Source organism: Mya arenaria, chromosome 2 (genome assembly GCF_026914265.1).
Source record: "Mya arenaria isolate MELC-2E11 chromosome 2, ASM2691426v1".
In the NCBI taxonomy this organism is placed as follows: Eukaryota; Metazoa; Mollusca; class Bivalvia; order Myida; family Myidae; genus Mya; species Mya arenaria.
The window spans coordinates 15026622-15046223 of NC_069123.1; the positions used below are offsets into that span (position 1 = coordinate 15026622).

Genomic DNA, 19602 nt, shown 5'->3' on the forward strand with positions numbered 1-19602 from the left:
TAAAAGTTATCCAAACAAGAGCCGTCGTCAGACAGCGCGCTCGACTACGCCGCTTTGACTTAGAATACAATAACGATGTAATAATACCAAGTTTGGTCTCTTTATGTCAAACCTTACTAAAATTATTTGATACATAAGGTGACTTTGATGCTGCCCTCCCACCAGCCCGCCCAAACAATGACGCAAGTCATTCAAATAACTTGATTTCCCATCATGAAAATATGGTTAAGAATATACAAATATGCCTTTTAAAGGAAATAAAATTTAAAAAAATCAAGGTCCATAACTTGTATTTAGGCTTAAAACGGAGTTATGTTTCCTGTTGTAAGATGGTCGTAAATAATTTTGAATTTTATTAAGTGCATTAAATGAACGGTATAGAAGTTTTTTTTATTAAAATCCCAACTTGCCCTTAACTTTTACTTGCCTAAAACATTAACCTAAGTCAAGCAGGGGCCATAACTTGTATTAAGGATATGGAGTTATGTAACCTCATTGGGTGATGGTCCTGAACAATTGTGTGAAGTATTAAGTCAATTGAATGAAGGGTATAGAAGTTATAAAACAATATCCCAACCTGCCCTAAAACTTTAACCTAAGTTCCATAGTCAATCAGGGGCCATAATTTGTATAAAAGATAATATGGAGTTATCAAACCTCCTTATGTGATGGCTCTGAACATCTGTGTGAAATATTAAGTCAATTGAATGAATGGTATTGGAGTTTTAAGTGAAAATCCCAACTTGCCCTAAAACTTTAACCTGCTCTAAAACTTTAACCTAAGTCAATCAGGGGCCATAACTTGTATTTAGGATAATATGGAGTTATGTAACCTCATTGTGGGATGGTCCTTAACAACTGTGTGAAGTATTAAGTCAATTGAACAAAGGATATAGAAGTTATTAATAAATATTCCAACTTGCCCTAAAACTTTAACCCAAGTTCCATAGTCAATCAGGGGCCATAATCAGTGTAAAGAATAATATCTAACCTCATCATGTGATGGCCCTGAACAACTGTGTGAAGTATTAACTCAATTGAATGTAAGGTATTGGACTTATAAGTGAAAATCCGAACTTGCCCTAAAACTTTAACCGGACGCCGACGCCGAGGCCGACACCGACGCCGACGCCGACGCTGGGGCGAGTAGTATAGCCCACCTATTCTTTGAATAGTCGAGCTAAAAACCTTATTCCGTATGGTTAACCTGAACGAATCTCTTATTAATGGTTGAAACTGTACTATACTGCACATGGCAAAACGAAATTCAATTGAATTCCCTGCTTTTTATGCCGTTGTTCCATTTTATTTAATAAACTGTATTCATCATGGCCTCCAGTTTTTGCTGCAAAAGCATGATTCATCTTCTGTCAGACTGCACTTCACTGAGAATAAAAGAATTTATGAATAATTTCGTTCCGATTTTGTCATCCAGTCAGATATTTCATTTGACTTGACAAGGCAATTTTTAGCAATTGCGGCTATTTACGCAGAGCTTTGTTCTGCTTGCGTCTGCTTTGTTCTGGTTTTGGAATTACAAACCATTGTAGCAGCTAAGCTTGTGCAGGGAGGTTTTTAAGCATGCTATAGCGTGTATCAAGCGTACAAGAAATACTATATAATTTAAATCAAGTAATTACCAATACTGGTTTTGCAATAAAACCTGCCAAAGGAAGCCCGGTTTGACGAGAGGAAATCGGTGTAAACATTTGTTCCACATTGCTCACAAAACTATAAAAATACACATGCTAATACATTTAAACTCATAATTCATGTCAGCACTACCAGTGCATTTCAGTCACATTGGTGAATGAAAGAATTCCATCTGGTCCACAGCAACGGCATCAAACATTGTAATTGCTAGTGTTTTTTTTTTTTTTTTCACATACGTTTAATACTTTATATTTCTTCGTGAAGAAACGTCAAACTTATTAAAAGAAATTAAAGTAATTCTGTATGTTTTGTTTTTCTTTCATCTTCGCCGTTATCTATAATATTGAGAATATTTAAATTACTATTGATTTAAAATGGGCATTCTCTTATAAGATTACATGTGTCTGGGTGAGAGTGCAATCAAAAATATATTATTTGGTGTAAATTTACTGAAAGTGACACGCTTATTCAAAATCAATAAATAAGCAGTATGTATAACAAATATAAAAATGGAGAGATAAACCTTAAACTACTCACTAAATAATACATTAATGGAAAATATGAATTAATGATGACGAGATTGCAACCGTGTATTAAATAGCCAAAAACACACAATTATTAAATGACTGGTGAGTGCTAAAAGATTTACAGTAATCAACTATCGTAAAATAAGGTAGAATTACCGTGTTTTATAAGAACCATTGTTTTCGATAATTATTCATCATTTTCGGGAAAACAAACAATTGAATTAATTGTGGTACATCTTATAACGGAGTTATTGTGCATCTGTATAATATTTATGTAAACTCACACGGATAGGCCCGTAGTGAAACTGAGGTACATCGGTTAAAATTTCCAAAGTAAACATTGGTCTTAATAATGATTCATGACTATTGAAATGAAACAAAAGTGTAATACTTCAGAAATCTCATTGCCGCCACATTAATTATGTATATAAAACAACTTCTAACTTACTAGAAAAAGTATATATCCAAAGTATTTGTTCGTGGGATGAGGCAAGCCTAGACCGTATCTGCTTAAATTCCTAAGTTTGCCTCAGGCTAAGGTACTGATGGGTAACATAAGCATCACATTCTATAACAAGCAGGGAATATTAAACGTACAAAGGAAATACTGTTCAACCCAACTCTGTAGTGATATAGTTTAGAACGACATTTTCATTGAAAACTCAAGCATGTTAGAACACAAATATCGGAAAAAGCCTGCCGCTTAAAGCTTACTTTAAAAAAAAACAACAATACCCAGTGTGGCATAGTATCTATACTGACCAGTTTGAACGTCTATTTTTCAAATTCCCTTTTCACTTATGAATTAAACAATCCTTCTTAACTCATATCCCTTTTTTCCAAGATGATATTCCTCAGATGTCGTGGTCTATTAAAACAAACTCTCGACACCTTTCATACAGCTGAGAGTGCTTCGATCTGCGACTATTGATTTGCCTGCAACAGGGCCTTTAATAATTCATTAAACAACCGTACATTCTTCATTAGACCTCTTGTTTTGTGATCGCGTCGTAATAGAAAAATGAATTGCAACACTTCGCTTATGGATTTGTAATCAGGGACTGAAAAAGCCTGCATTGGGATTGGAAATGAGAAGTATCTCCAGTTATAATTATCAGAGAATCATGATGAGAGATCCGCCATTGAGGGCAAAAACGACATGTTCACCAGCGCCCACATGGAATTAAATTTATTAAGGGGGTTGTAATGAGTAATGAAATGAGATGTTTTATGCTATCGAACATGTATAAGAATTAAATTGGGAAACATTTAATGGGAAGTTACACTGGTAATTCGAACTACAAGATTCTTCCGATCGCACTTAATCAATTAGAACGTATTATGGCTCTAGTGTTATGTTATTGACACACCAATATGAAATCATATAAAAAATGAAACTACAGTGGCAAGCCTAAATAAAAGATCTACAGGGGGGGGGGGGGGCAAAACAAATGGAACTACAGGGACACTCTCAACAGAGGGGAGCACAACAAATGGAACTAGAGGTGGAAGCCTACTAATGGAAATACAGAGGGAAGCATAAATAATAACTGCTGAGGCAAGCAAACAAGTAACTACAAGAGAAAGCATAAAATACGACACAAGAAGGGCAAGCATTAAAAATAATTACAGGGTAAAGCATAAAAATGGAGATACAGGAGCAAGCATATGATATAAAACATCAGGGCGTGCATAAAATATTAAACTTAAAGTACAAATATTTAAGCCTTGTCTCCCAGCACTAAGGAAGGCATATTGTGTCTACTGCAATGGTAATTGTTTTACGTAAATATTACAGAAAATATTCGTGTTAATGCCTTCAAACGTAGCGTTTCTGAGATGGATATACACCAAAAGAAACCAGTAACTACGGTAGAATTCTTAAAATAGTTTTGTTTCCCTGTCAGACAATGTGTATAAATCATGCACAGTCATGCACTTGAATGAGAATAATTGTTTCAGTCAAAGAATAATAAATCAATTAATAATCGACAAAAAACATTTTGACGCATTCAGGACAAAATTAATTGATTTTGGACTATTTAATGAAATCTGTACATTCATATCATGTAAACAGATGATTTATTTTAACAAAAAATATGATTTTGAGATGAACATTTCTCTTAATTATAAACAATAACGCAGGAAAATAACGTCGGGACTTATTTTCGTTGTCTTTAAATAAGAACTTGTAAATGAAATTTATTTATTGTATAAAAAATGAAGTGATAAAAATAGTTTTTTTTTATTGTAACTTTTTTGTTTTCACTTCAAATTTACTTTAACTTGAACTATGCTAACAAAAGGCATAGTTTATTTTCATGAAAAGCACGGATATTTTTTTGAGATAACTTTTGTAGGAGCTTTGGGAAAAAATACACACACAGCAGTGGACTTGCAAGTTTGAACATGCTTTTATCAAGCACATTGTACATAGGAGAGGACATTAATAACAATAATATTAAAACAAGAGGGCCCTGATGGCCCTAAATCGCTCACCTGAGTAAAATAGTTTAACCTTTGTGAATATGGAAAAATATACTGGTCAAACATGTTGCCTGGATAATCACTCACAGTTTCCTGCACACTGACAGGACTTGTCGATTGACTGCTCACTGACAGGATTTTGTTCAGTTGCCTGCACACTGAAAGGACTTGATAATCTACTGCACACTGCCAGCACTTGGTACAGATACCTGCACCCTGACAGAACATTTTTCAGTTGCCTGCACACTGACAGGACTTCTTTCAATTACTTGCACAATGACAAAACTATGTTAAAATGCTTGCACACTGAAAGACTTTTTAGTATAGATACACAAACAACTGACAGGACCTCGTTCAATTGCCTGCACACTGACAAAACTATGTTAAATTGCTTGCACACTAAAATAACTTAGTATAGATACATAAACAACAAACAGTGCAACGTCCAATAAAATCAATAATCTGCCCTATGCTTTATACATCAACGAGCAGTACACAATCATATTCTATCATTGCTTCTTCCATCTAGGACAACATCACCATCCATCAAATATAGTTAATATTTTTTTTCTTTATAAGGCTTATTCAATATCCACACAGAAGATAAGATTTCTAGCTTAGAATAATATACATGAAGTTAAATGGAAAAGTCTGATTATTAAATTTATCGTAAAGTAAAAATGAAATTTCCTCTAAAGAATAAAGTGTATAATAATTATTTTAATCTATGATCCTAAAAAAAGAGCAATAATTACCTTAGAAGTGACTATGTTGAAGACTTAAATAAATTTAAAATATATTCCCTTGTTACTAAAATAAAAAGTAGTGGAATCTCCAAGAAAAATGGAGACCATATAGCAAGACTTGCTGCCCTTGTTTCAAGGGTAAACTTTACAGAACTATCAATTGTAACAAAATGTATTTATAATAATGAACTTGTGACCCACTGGGTGAGGCCATTTTTTCTTCAGGGGCATAATTTAAATAAACATGGTAGATATCCAATAAACATTGTTACACACCCAATATTTAAGAACTAGGCCTAAAAGCATTTGCCAGAAAAAGTTTTGTTATTTTTCCTTTAGAGTTCTGAATGGAATTCATGTCTTTGAACAATTTTGAAGAAACACCAACCAAGGATCGTTCCTATGAAGTTTCATTAAAATTGTCCAAGGGGTTTAGGAGAAGGTGATGATTATAACCAATTGTTGACATTTTCATTTAGGTTGCCATGGCAACCAGAGTTCTGCATGGAATTCATTTCTTTAAACAATTTTGAAGAAGCACCAACCAAGGATCATTCCCATGAAGTTTCATTAAATTGTCCAAGGGATTTAGGAGAAGATGGTGAATATAACCAATTGTTGACGTTTTCCTTTAAGTTGCCATGGCAACCAGAGTTCTGCATGGAATTCATTTCTTTAAACAATTTTGAAAAAGCACCAACCAATGATCATTCCCATGAAGTTCATTAAATTGTCCAAGGGATTTAGGAGAAGATGGTGAATATAACCAATTGTTGACGTTTTCCTTTAGGTTGCCATGGCAACCAGAGTTCTGCATGGAATTTAATTATTTGAATATTTTTGAAACAGCACAAACCAAGGATCGTTCCTATGAAGTTTCATTAAATTTGTCCACGGGGTTTAGGAGAAGATTATGATTATAACCAATTGTTGACGACGAGAGACGGTCGACGGACGACGGACGACAGACGCCGGACATAGACCGACCACAATAGCTCACCTTGAGCACTTTGTGCTCAGGTGAGCTTAAAATAGAAATCGGCACATAATTCGACTTGTTCCGATCAGCATGCAGTAATCATCACATCACCATTTTATATGCAATATAAAAATCATCTGTCAAAACAAAAATATACAAGGGCTGCAAAGACCTTCGATTAGGTTAAACAATATAAAATCATAAGACGATAAAGAAACACTGGTTGCGAAGTTAACATTTTTCATGTGAATTCAAAGGAACTACAAGGGTAGGTATTAAAATGGAACTAAATGGGCATGTATTACAAATAGAACTACACGTGGAAGCATGAACAAGAAACTACAGGGGCATGCAAACATTAGGACTACAGAGCATGTATAAAATGATGAATAGAGAGAAGTATACAAATAAAACTACACTGCATAGCAACGGAACAACTTTGGCAACACACAACTTGTCGAACTACGGGAAACACTTGAATGACACCACTACCATCTGACCGAATAATATAATATTACATACGACGGCATCAAATTTTTTTAACACCAATGTAAAACTCGTCTATTAATTCAAAACTGAGTATATTTCCTTTTAATATCAATATAAATTTATTTGAACTGACGGGCTTGAGGTAATTAAAAAACGAGACCATACATTCCACTTAACGTCAGCATGTCTATATCATTGTTTTTCAATATTTCTCCTATACCGATACACACATAAACCATACAGTGATAGATTGCAGATAGGCATACAATAAAAATTGTAAATTCAAAGTCTACAGATCTTTCAGCGGGGGTTGGTACTTGGATTACTTACACAGAAAATAATGGTTTTCTCCGCTAGTAGTTTTATTAATTGCTAAGCTTTGAGTTTAATATTATTATCCGGAGGTAAATTCCTGTAGATTCAAGCAGATTTCGAAATTCATTTCTAAACCCGGACACTTACTCTGCATCTTTCATGTTCATTTATCATATTGGATATAATTAGTTGCATGATTTCTCTCTTCGACTGAAATAAACAATACTCTCTAAGTAGTTACGCAAACCACTATAAAAACGATCGTCTTCTGATGTGAACAATTACGCTGCGATTTTTACTTTTGCAACCATTGTCCATTTCCAAGTCTTAGTAGAACATGCGTATATTCTCACTGCAAGCTTGCACTACGATTTTGACTTGATCAGTATCAAGACAAATCAAATTGGAATTTAAAACAAAGTTTATCTCCACATTGTATCCGCTGCTTTAAATCATATTTGTTTATAATTCCGTCTTATACTTACATCAAAAGTGTACCCTGGACATATAATACACACACCATACAAGTCATCAATACATTACTTTAACAAAGTTAGGTGACATTTTAGAAGATGGACTGTACAAACGGATACAGGTACTTGAGCTGCGACTGTTCCTTACACCACATATTCCTTTAAGAAAACTTGCATGTCACTTACGATTCGCAACAGTCCAAGCGTTGAAAAGAATATAATGCAGAAACCGACAGAAAACGTATTGACAAAAAAAGTCGGTGTGATTGTGCAGTCCTGTCATGCTACTATTGGTGTTTGCTTTTGGATTAATAGAGAGGCATTGTATACTAGCCATTGTCAAGCCATCAAACTTTTCACACGTTTTAACATTTTTGCGCTTGTCTCTGTTTTCTTTACCTATCTGTATACATTTGCATGTAGTGCACGTTTCTATAATGGCAATTCCGTTATCCGTTATTTTGGTAAAACCAATCCGTTTATATTTATTACATGCAAAGTAAAACGACAAAAGAAAACATGTGCTCCAGGACGAACTGATATCAATAAAGGTACACACATTGTAATGTGTTTTACTTTACGTGATGAAGATCCCTATAAATCGAAAATTAGCAAGGTAATAACGTCTTGATGATGTTGTTTGTATAGCGATTGTTTTTTATTAGGGTGCACCATGATGAAGATTTTCATAAATTATATCAATAAGCCGATCTAGTGGGCGTTGCCAATAGTGTGCTAACAGTTACTGTCACGGAACTAATTAATACCAAGGAAAATAAAACACAGTGTATTATATTTGAACGTATTTATTATGAGGTTATATATATTCAGGAAATGATAGGAATGTGTTCTTTGCTATAACAAAGCGGCTTTTCTTTATGTTTATTCTGTGTATTAAACATATTGCTTTTGACATTTTACAGTGCCTATTAAACCTGTTTGCAAACAATATATATACTTTGTACTTTTGAAAGATGTTATTTTCCTGACGACAGCTGTATATTACGTTGTCTTTTTATATTAAGATATGTTTCAGTTTTATTTCAGAAAATGTGGTTGGAATACGAGTTGTACGCATTCAGTTGATATTTTACATAAAGAAATCAATTTGTCTTCTACATTTGTATAAAAGCAATTGACTGGTAGTAATTTTCGGTTAATATCATTCTACATAATTGCAATGGCCCATTTGTGTTATAAACTCTGCGATTTCAAATAAAAAACATTAATCCTATGGTATGAATTATGTTACTTAGGAAAGCTGCATGTAAACACGGCATGTAAAAGAACAGTGTACACTGGAAGAACTCAGAACTCATATTTGTAATGAAACAGACTACACAAACCTGTTTTTGAATCTGATGTGCATCAAACCCATGGCCATCGACATGCAGGTAGATACAAGTACGTCGCTATAAAAGCTTCTATGGCGAGACAGTGTTAGCGTATAATATCCGGTTACAGTAATTCATACATAGATTGATGCAACAAAATATGCATTATATGATACATGTTCTCTGATATGTGTTATTTGATTAAATACAAAATCATTAAGTTTGTATTCAAATCGGTGTATCAAATGGCCCTGGTTATTACATTGGCTTTTAATTACAATATGGTAAAGTATTCCAAGCCCAGTACATCAGAAACCATTGGAGCGGTTGGTCGAAGAAAATCTCTGAATAAGGTTAGACTGGTAATGCATGATAGCGACGATCAATGTATACCACCTCAAGGATTGCAATAAGAACAAAAGCCGGTCCAATTTAAATGTTCTGAAATGGTCAGACTTACGGCATTTAGTTCTCTATTAAATTATTTTTTGGGTATCAGAGCTTCTCAAGTAGTAATGATTGGTACCTTGAAATGTCTCAATTAAATTGCTCGGACGCAAACGTTAATGAGGAAACGTACAAAAACAATTAAAACTAGAAGGAAAAACGTATATTCGGTATGCTCGCTGTAATGTTGAAAATTGAAGTGGCGATAGTATATGTTGAGTTAATAAACTCATTGTTTTTCTTTGGCCATTTTGATGTTTTGGTAAAAGTGCATATGAAATTTGAATACTTTAGTTGTATGAATCAGTGAGATATTTCAGGACTCAATCACAATCAGCTGGACCATGCATAAAAGTTTTACACTCACGTGAAAGGCAATCAGAACTGTGACCTGTGACCTCTGTACCTTTTGACATATAGCATTAAAGAATTTTCCTTGCGGTGCCACTTCTGGTCAATCAATAGTAAATAAAAAAATGAGCAATAATGTCATTTGATTTTGGCATGGTGGGAGCGTTTTTATATGTGTTATTTCCCGTTGTTAACACACAAAGTATGTCTAATGATGATTTATCGTTCTGTTTATTATTATTATTTCCGAGAACAGTTATATATCAAATATGGTGTTTAAACTGTCCAACACGCCTGTCCAGTTTACAGGAATTTACTAATGGATAGATATGAAGTAAAAAAAGTCATAACTTACTTTATTGTTTGTTTTACTTTCTTTCCGTCACGATGATGCTGTATTACACATCTGAAATTTAACAATAAAACTCATATTTGTCAGCGAATTCATAGAAAACAGTTATTGCCTCATATTCCAGTACGTTTTACGTTTGCTTCTTATTTTGGTTTTATGATACAGATTTATCCTTATGATGTCATTAAATGCGTTCTTAAAACGTTTGTCACTCTCTGTACTTAAACAGGCAAGGACGTTATAAACGTATATAAAAATAATAATGTCATCTAATCTTGTGTGAAGTCTCAATTTTAAAAGAAAGCAACATTCAAAAAATTTGAGTGTTCATGCTGTGATTCCTACTGCATATTACCTATTCTGTCTATTAGCGGAATCTTAAACGATCGGATATATATTTACGGGTACTTTATTTCTTCAATGCATGTAGCGAGAGAAATGGCATTGCTTTGTCAGTTTGTGGCATCGGCTCATCAACAGCGCAGGTGAATCAGGTAGGTCTCTTTTTATTATTTAATGAAAATGAATAATCTGAAGCTCGGTATCATACGAGACTCAGAGGTATTTATCTTATCCATGAACTATTTGAGTAAGCGCCGTAAAGGCTCGCTTACTAACTAATTTCTTGAACTTGATAAACAATCGTGATTTTATGACAACTCGTGGCAGATCCTCAATTTCATTATCTTTACTACCTTTCAGGCTTTGGAATGGCCTTTATCCTCTCTTATCTTCCGCCTGAATCGCTTAACATGCAGATGGTTTGCAATCATTTCCAACATTGTAGTTTCTTTAAATTTTCTTTAACGCATTCCTAAAGTGTATTTGAACATTTTGTATTCGGAGAAGAGAAAATGAAATCAAGATTCAATGAGCAGGAATCATTTTATTCAAAAGTACAAATTGACTTCGATTCAAACAAACTCTTTAAAAGCTTATCCCGAAAGACATAAAAAAACCTAGTATGCATAATCTTTGCTATATTGCGGCATCAAAATTTGAAAAGCAAATAACGTCAGCGTCTAGAATATCAAAGATGTATATTTAATAAAACAAAATGAAATAATAAAACAAGAAATGATATAAAATACACAACTTAAACAAACCTTTAACAAAAAACACATGCTAGCAATTAAAACGAACAAAGATGACTACAGATCCAGAACTTATTGGAACTGATTGGAAGAAAGACGCGTAAAGCACTATTGAACCAACAAACGAAACGCCGGAGGAAAAAAACAAGCAAAATCTGATCAAACATAATTAATTATATTAGAATTATTATTTTTTATCATTTTATTTTTTATTATTAATTGATTTATTTTCCTATTTGTTATAACTTTCCATATTTTATGGAGCTTGATATATATAAAATAAAAAAAGGCACATTCAAGAGCGTTTACGAAATACATTTCACAGATTATCGACAAACAATTATGTAACATAAAAATTAAAAACAAAACTACCTTTCATTTTTAATACTTTTAATTTAACATTATATTCTTATGTCAATAATTAGATGTACTATAATGAGTTTTAGCGCCTTTTTAAACTTGCCGATGTTTTACGATTCTTTTTTAACCAGAAGGAAGCGCATTCCATAAACGTGCAGCTGCTGTCTGACAGCTGTCTAAAAGCTCCTGTCACCATATGAATTGTAACGTTCGACATTTTGGTACAATAAGTGTTGTATGGTGATGGTGAATCTTGTACTCTACCCTACCCTGTACTGCATTTGAAATCATTGTAGTCTGTTTATAACAGGAGTAATGTGGTTACATTTAGATGTTCTGAAAATTAATTTGTTTATTGTAGTATGGGTATTCTATATAGAAGAGCGTTACTGTTAATCCGAACGTTATGTGAGAAGACATTACAAGAGATTTGGTCACATTTGTGGATATGTATTGGCTGGTGTGACCTATTTGCCAGTACTGTGCTTATGCATATTTACATACACAGTTGATCATATAACACATTTCAGTTCAAAAGGAATTCTTATTAAACGGATTCACCGGAAGAAGATGTAAAGGGAGTTTCCTATGATATCAGTGTCTGCAACATGTATTAATTTTCATAAATGCAAGTGGCATTTCCTTTCTTCACAAAGGAACTTATCAGCTGTTTTAAAAGGTTCGCTTATGCCTTAAAATGTCAATGCAACAAGAAGGCATTTCCATTGTTTTAGACATTTCATAACTTGAATAACTATTATGATATGAATGCACTCTCTTGTGTATATTTTGTTAAGTTCAAAATGTTCAAACGCTTGCACATTAAACCGCAAATCTTCATGTCATTGTACCTTTTCTTCTGGTAAAGTTATTGTGAAAACATTTGCTGAATGCTTTTACCAATTAAAGGTGACATTTATTAGTAGAAGGAATAGAATTAAGACGCTTCTTTGCAATTTAATAAAAGTGCTTCTCGGAGTTTGAGTTTGAACTCAAGCCTAAAACTGTTCATATTCATGGTCCCGGGTAACTAAATTATGACAGAACAATTACTTATGTGAGGGAGGACCTTAAGACTGATGGTCAACCGTTCGAAATGGTTCAAGATATTAAGTCAACGTTTGATTTGTCAAATTTGATATAATATTTGTAACGACGTATATATGAGTTCAACTATGTTGAAGGGGTTTTGTGTTCATAGTCGCTCGAACCACACTTGACCTCTCGTGAAAACCCGTCATCGTCTTTAAAAAAGAAAGAAATATATTTTACTGGTACAAGACGCCATGGCATATTTAACAAGGTTGTCTAATCTACAATACGGCATGGTTTTTTTTTATACAATACGTCTTGATATATTCTCCAAGACCCTGTAGTATATACTATAATGATACCATATACTATTACTCTGTGATTAAAATGATAGGCCAGTGTAGTGTACGTTTCCAAATGAAAAGTTGTTTTGCAAAGGTCATTTGGAGACATAATTAGATACTGATCTGTACAACAATGACGCCATAATAAAAAAGCCTTTGGCGTGAATCCCAATGGAAATGCCAACGATCGATGCAAACTGATCTGCATCATTAGTATAATATAAAACAGATTTGAAACTCTGTCTATCGGAATATTCACTGGATGAACACAATATCAATTCAATACAGATAATGTCATGCTGCTGAGAAACAAATTGAATAAGGATATTTGTTTCGAAACGTGTTTGTTGCTTGCGAAACTTGAAATATTATTCAAAAGTACCTTTTATACACCAGCAGATAAACGTGACAGACATAACTTTCATAAAATTTATGTTTCTCTAAAGCAAAAGCCATTCCAATTTGAAAAAGATTTTTTACCATTGTTATATATCACCAAGGTGATGTTCTTGCGCTAAACAGTTCGCTCACAAATGTGTATATCGCATGTTTTCCAAAGTCCACAAACGCAATCTTTATACTTAAAAAAAATACGGAAAAGCAAGACATTACTGGCTACCATTATATTGATAATTCGAGTATTTATACATGTTTGGGTCACTGTCTTAAACCAGGGAAGGGGTTTCAGTGTAAAGAATGACACGCATAGCACGTGTGATAATAAATGTATGGCTAAATGTCACCCTTCTGTCTATTATGATGCGATTGTCTATCTTCGAAGTAAGTGTGTGGGGGAATATTAATTCTGACCTACTTTCTGAATCATATTAATTCTATCCTATTGGGTTCCTTAAATTCTCAGATATATATTTGGCTAAATTTCTGACCAAATAGCTTCAGTTCATACGTTTTCACAGAGTAAAATATGCTTATATCCTAAAACAAGCATTATCATTGGCAAAAGCTGTTCTTCCATTTTTTTGTTTAATTTCAAAATGTTTTCGCTTGTTGCCCTTTTCCGAAAATAAAAACGACCATAACAGTTATCCAAACAAGAGCCGTCGTAAGACAGCGCGCTCGACTACGCCGCTTTGACTTAGAATACAATAACGATGTAATAATACCAAGTTTGGTCTCTTTATGTCAAACGCAACTAAAATTATTTGATACATAAGGTGACTTTGATGCTGCCCTCCCACCAGCCCGCCCAAACAATGACGCAAGTCATTCAAATAACTTCATTTCCCATTATGAAAATGTGGTTAAGAATATACAAATATGCATTTTACAGGAAATAAAAAAATCAAGGGCCATAACTTAAAACGGAATTATGTTTCTTGCTGTAAGATGGTCGTAAATAATTTTGAATTTTATTAAGTGCATTTAATGAACGGTATAGAAGTTTTTTTATTAAAATCACAACTTGCCCTTAACTTTTACTTGCCTAAAACATTAACCTAAGTCAATCAGGGGCCATCACTTGTATTAAGGATATGGAGTTATGTAACCTCATTGGGTGATGGTCCTGAACAATTGTGTGAAGTATTAAGTCAATTGAATGTAGGGTATAGAAGTTATTAAACAATATCCCAACCTGCCCTAAAACTTTAACCTTTAAGTTCCATAGTCAATCAGGGGCTATAATTTGTATAAAAGATAATATGGAGTTATCTAACCTCCTTATGTGATGGCTCTGAACATCTGTGTGAAATATTAACTCAATTGAATGAATGGTATTGGAGTTTTAAGTGAAAATCCCAACTTGCCCTAAAACTTTAACCTGCCCTAAAACTTTAACCGAAGTCAATCAGGGGTCATAACTTGTATTTAGGATAACATGGAGGTATGTAACCCCATTGTGGGATGGTCCTGAACAACTGTATGAAGTATTAAGTCAATTGAACAAAGGATATAGAAGTTATTAATAAATATTCCAACTTGCCTTAAAACTTTAACCCAAGTTCCATAGTCAATTAAGGGCCATAATCCGTGTAAAGAATAATATGGAGTTATCTAACCTCATCATGTGATGGCCCTGAACAACTGTGTGAAGTATTAACTCAATTGAATGTAAGGTATTGGACTTATAAGTGAAAATCCGAACTTGCCCTAAAACTTTAACCGGACGCCGACGCCGAGGCCGACACCGACTCCGACGCTGGGGCGAGTAGTATAGCCCACCTATTCTTCGAATAGTCGAGCTAAAAACCTTATTCTGTATGGTTACACTAAACGAATCTCTTATTAATGGTTGAAACTGTACTAAACTGCACATGGCAAAACAAAATTCAATTGAATTCCCTGCGTTTAAGGCCGTTGTTCCTTTTTATTTAATAAACTGTATTCATCATGGCCTCCAGGTTTTGCTGCAAAAGAATGATTCATCTTCTGTCAGACTGCACTTCACTGAGAATAAAAGAATTTATGAATAATTTCGTTCCGATTTTGTCATCCAGTCAGATATTTCATTTGACTTGACAAGGCAATTTTTAACAATTGAACGTCTATTTTTCAAATTCCCTTTTCACTTATGAATTAAACAATCCTTCATAACTTATATCCCTTTTTTCCAAGATGATCTAATAATTCTAAACCCGGACAATTACTCTGCATCTTTCTTGTTCATTTATCATATTGGATATAATTAGTTGCAAGAATTATCTCTTCAACAACAAAATGAAATAAACAATGCTCTCTAAGCAGTTACGCAAACCACTATAAAAGCGATCGCCTTCTAATGTGAACAGTTATGCTGCGATTTGTACTTTTGCAACCATTGTCCATTACCAATTCTTAGTAGAACATGTCTGCATATATTTTCACTGCAAGTTTGCACTACAATTTTGACTCGATTAGTATTAAGACAAATCAAACTAGAATTTAAAATAAAGTTTATATCCACGTTCTATCCGCTGCTTTAAATCATATTCGTTTATAATTCTGTCTTATACTTACATCAAAAGTGTACCCTGGACATATAATATACACCGTAGAATTCATCAAAACATTACAAAAACCAAATTAAATGACATCTTAGTAGACGGACTGTACAAACGGATAAAGGTACATGATCTATGACTGTATCTAATACCACCTATTTCTTTAAGAAAACGTGTATGTCACTAACGATTCGCAACAGTCAAATGGGTGAAAAGGATATTATGCATAAACCCACAGAAAACCCACAGAAAACCTGTTAAAGGTTGTGCTATGATGTTGCTGTTGCTCTAGTAACTCATTTCAGTAGTTAGAATTTCTTTCATTATCTGTATGGCCAGAAGTTGGTCAGCAGTATCCGTTTAATTCTGTATCGTCGGGTAATACATAAGCATTTTATCTCGACCCGAATTTTTTATTAAGTAGGTCCCAACGCAAGAAAGGAAAACAAAACAGGACGTCATTACATAAAAAACAATCAAGTCCGGAAACAATATGTATTTTATTCATCGTTCAACTCGTGTTTACCCTCAAAAGAAAATTTGTCTTACTTTATTGGAAACAATCGTTCGAAATAAACACTTTTAACTTCAACTTTTAAAGATTCAGATATTTTTAAGCTCGTTTCCGATAATCTTTTATTTTAATTCACTAACTTTACATTGACCAATGAGATTTCAAGTTGAAGTTTATAATGACCAATGAAAATCTTTATTTCATTTCTGTTCATTTCTTTGAGTTACACAGGAAGTAAGAGTAATCATAAAAGAGATGTAACCGATGTTGGTATATAGAAGAAAATTTGGTATGCTCTGGACATGTAATTTCATCTAAGTTTCAAGAATAAAATTGTAGGTTTGATAACCAGTCAGTGCACATGTGCTACAATCATAGTAAAGACGATGTAAGACAATTGATGTTGGCAGTTGTGTAAGTGAAATGTTGTATCGCCTTTGTTTATATGAAATAGCTTTCGCTCAAGGACGAATTGATAGCAACAAAGATAAATTATACACAAATAATTAAGAATTATATAAATCAGAAAGCAGCCAGGTATGAGCGTTTGTTATTACGGAGTTATCTGAACGCGTTGATAAACACAGATACACCATGACTTTTTACAAGTTATATGAGTAAGCCGATGCTTAAGGGCGTTGCCAGAAGTGTACTTACATATTACCGTCACGGAACGAATCAGTATAAACGCAACACTGTGTTATATATGAGAGCTTGTGTTCGTATTTATGTTGTTTCTATTCAGGTTATGATAAGAATGTGAAGATAAATAGAACATAGCGGCTGTTTTGTGTACTTTGCATATTGCTTTTGACATATTTGCAGTCGCCGTCAGTACCTCGCTTACCATCATTATTTTTCCCTGATGGAAATTGTATAGAATGTATATTATGATTAAGAATTAAAAAGTTTTAAAATTAGAAAATGCAGTTGCAATACACTTACTACGTATCTTAGAAGGTTCTTAACAAAATGGTTAAAATATGTTGATAAGTGTGTACGATATCAACACATTGTAATTTGCACATTTTCCACGGTCAACTTGTTTTTATTCTTTCTGCAAATAATTATTCAAAACAAAGTAACTTGGGTTAGCCGTTTTTGTAAGTAAACAGGTCATGTAACATTACTGCGTACTACGGTAGAATTCTGACCTAATGTTTGTAGTGTAACAGACACTTCATGCAGGTTTTGCGAATCTGGTGATTATTGAACCAATGACTCTAATCGATCAAATCTATAACCCCTCGCTTTGAAGGCAGACAGTAACACGTGGCTATAAATACTTCTATTGCGAGGCAGTATAAGTGTAGGTGGGTAGGAGGAGGAAGAGCGTGGGGAAGCCGGATCGGGATGTAGAGGGAGGTGCTAGAAAAGACCTTAAATGCTTCTTAAACTACAGCAAAACACTTCAATTTTCCCTATCATATACATCATTATGAGAGGAGGCTTTGGCTGTCAATGGAGAGCTATATCGCTATAAAAGGGTCTCAATACTGATTTATTTTTCGAAGAAATAAAACACTTTCAATTTTCCCTGCATCTATCCTGTATTTGTTCATTGTATGTATGTGGCGGCAAAAAAAACTACCATCGTCCTCTATCACTAGCTAAAACATTAGTTTTGTTTTAAGGCAAGTCACTTATGCATGATATCAAACGACACATACATAGGACTAATGCTGTAATTGCCATGTGACCCATTCTTAATTTAATGATACTGAAAAATCACACAAATAATTAGTGACACTGGAAACATTAGACTAGTTATAATTTTTTATATAAGTTTTAGTCTAGGAGTTCGACATAACCATCCGTTACAGTAATAACGGATTATTCTTTCCGAATGTTCAAAACAAAACTCGAAGATATAAGCGTCTAAACAACAATTCCTGTTGCATTTCTCGTGTTCGATCAGTTTCATCAATTTCCCAGCTGAACAACCGTACTAAATTCAATCAAAACCAAAAATGAGAAATACCTATTAATTATTCATCAAACCAAAGATTGTCTTAGAAGAAATTGTCGCGCGCACTGTAAACAAAAAGAAAGCGAATTCGGGAACCCATGTGTCAATTCAAGATTAACATTATCCTCAAGTTCTATTATATTAAGGGAAGAAGTTTAAAAGAAGTCATTAGTTAAGTAAATTTATACAACCCGCCTTAAATCAGCGGTGATTACTTGAAATTGTTTTATCTCTTAAATTACATGCGAATTTTAGTCGAATACTTTAAAATTCTACAGTTTTTGTTCGGTCGACAGTATTTACGCACTGTCATCCTCAATGCAGTCAATATTTATATAATGTCATCCTCGACACCAAGGGACAACAGATTTGACTGTTACCAAAATAACTATGAATAAGCTGTTAATACTCGATCAAACGCCAATCTTAACGAAAAAATAATTAACTTTTTTATAAATAGTATGCTTGAACGTATATTAAATCTGTATATGTCATTATTTTTAATATTTCTGGAGAAACTTTTCCGGATCATTCGAAAACGAATCCGTTTACATTTATTACAAGCATAGTAGAAACGATATAAGGAAACAAGGAGGAACCAATATCAACGAAGGTACACACATTGCAATGTGTTTTACTTTACGTGATTAAGATCAATAAATAAAAAGATAAATCGAAAATTAGCCAGGTAATAACGTCTTGATGATGTTGTTTGTATTCATGGAGTTATCTGCACGTGTTAATGAGTACAATATAGCGATTGCTATTTTATTAGGGCTAGACCATGATGAGATATGTTCATAAATATATCAATAAGCCGATCTAGCGGGCCTTGCCAATAGTGCACTTACATTATATGTCACGGAACTAATTAATATCAATGCAAATTAACCCAGTGCATTATATGAGAGCTTGTTATTGTTATGATGTTGTATTTATTCAGGAACTGATAGGAATGTGTTCTTTGCTAGCCTAGCGGCTTTTCTTTATTTCTTTTCTGTGTATTAAACATATTGCTTTTGACATTTTTCAGTGCCTATCACACCTAGATAAGTGTTTGCATACAATAAATATACTTTTTACTTTTCAAAGATGTTATATTCCAGACGGAAAAATGTATATCATGTTTATTATGAAAACATATGTTTCAGTTTTATTTCAGAAAATAAAGCTGGAATACGAGTTGTACGCATTCAG

General features: G+C 33.6%; 1 protein-coding gene across 2 annotated transcripts in view; it reads right to left on the reverse strand.

Moving 5' to 3' along the window:
- Positions 1-10207, reverse strand: part of LOC128245509 (uncharacterized) — a 66810-nt gene extending 56603 nt beyond the window's left edge. The window contains exon 1 of one of the 2 annotated variants that reach the window (XM_052963712.1): positions 10157-10207. The gene's annotated coding sequence lies outside the window, so the exon portion shown is untranslated. Of the gene's footprint in view, positions 1-2942; positions 3070-10156 lie in introns of those variants that run through there. The other variant, XM_052963717.1, reaches the window with a different exon arrangement.
- Between the last annotated feature and the right edge of the window lie 9395 nt (positions 10208-19602).